Below are 1,382 nucleotides of genomic sequence, written 5' to 3'. Positions count from 1 at the left end.
TATATATATATATATATTCAGGAAAATGCAGCCTTGTCGGGACCGGATGCTCCTTGTGGGGACCAAAGCCCAGTTCCCACAACTTCAGAGGCTGATTTTGGGTGTGGGGATTAGGTTTAGGACCAAGGTGTGAATTGAGTTTAGGTTAGTTTTAGGGTCAGGTAACCTGTGAGGTTAGCTTTAGGGTTTGTGGTCAGGGTTAGGATATAAAATTACCAAAAAATGAATGGAAGTCAATGGATGGGCACCACAAGGATATAAAAACAAGCTTGTGTGTGTGGGGAGCGAGGTGTATGTGAGTTTGTGTGTGTGAGTAGGCATGTATGTGTGTATATATGTGTATGTTTATATGTGTATGTGCCTGATTGTGTGTGATGGTCAAATGTCGGGTGTAGTGTCCTGTGTGTTATTGGTGTTCATTTCACATGTTGTATAATTTCTATCGGTATCTCAATTTACTGTTCTTATATTTCTCTTCTTTTTTCTTTTTCTTTCTTACTATAGTATTATTAAAAACAAAAGCCACTGATGATGTAGAAATTAAGAAACTAACATTCAGTTTTGGTTTCTACTGAAGTGGCAAAAGAGGAAAAAATTAAAAACAAGAATAGAGGATCTCAACAACACATTAAAACACTGATCTTCAGACTTTATTGATTCTGTTGTTAATGATTTTTGTTCAGGTTTGGCATATGTTTTTGATAAGCACAACACCCTGAACCTGAACAAGCCCTACAACTACAACTCTGTCATGCCCTACCACAGGTGTGAACCAGCTACTCTCATCATATTTCATCTACAGCTCATTCTAATCATTTCAGACTAATTTTTTACTCTTTTTAGTAATAAAGCTCAGTTTTCTTAATTTAAAAACCAATAATTACAAAACTACTCTTTCATTCATTAAAAATGTCACGTATGTTTTTATACAAAGAATGCATAGTATAAAACCAACTGAAGTTACGTCATCTGTTTCATTCTTAAAGGACTCTTAGAAATTGTGAAAAACTGTGAACTTAACCAAAATCTTTTAGATGAAAAAATATCAAGCAAAATAAAAAAGTGAAAATCAAGATTCCTTTTCACATTATTTCCAGTAATACGTGGCCAGCACAGCCAAAAACACTGTAACCATCCTTCTCACTCAAGGCTCACAGGAAGTAGCACTTTCAAAATAAAATCAGAATTTACAATAATGTCAACTTAAGTTCTTATTTATCTCACTTTACTGCTAATTGCCAGGGGCGCCAGCGGGGGGAGGTGGGTGCATGAAAATAAGCTGGCCAACCCAGGGGCCCCCTAGTTTTGTCCTCTTGAGTACCCAGGTTTTTCCTTTTCAATTCCCCTACCTGTTTAGGAATAGAACCTCATCAATATAAATA

General features: G+C 36.2%; 1 pseudogene; it reads left to right on the top strand.

Annotated features, from left to right (window-relative positions):
• Window positions 1–1,382, top strand: part of LOC106513614 (high choriolytic enzyme 1-like) — a 16,625-nt pseudogene that overhangs the window by 13,240 nt on the left and 2,003 nt on the right.

Source organism: Austrofundulus limnaeus, unplaced genomic scaffold, assembly GCF_001266775.1.
Source record: "Austrofundulus limnaeus strain Quisiro unplaced genomic scaffold, Austrofundulus_limnaeus-1.0 Scaffold14, whole genome shotgun sequence".
Taxonomy (NCBI): Eukaryota; Metazoa; Chordata; class Actinopteri; order Cyprinodontiformes; family Rivulidae; genus Austrofundulus; species Austrofundulus limnaeus.
This window is presented reverse-complemented; position numbering and strand designations above follow the sequence as displayed.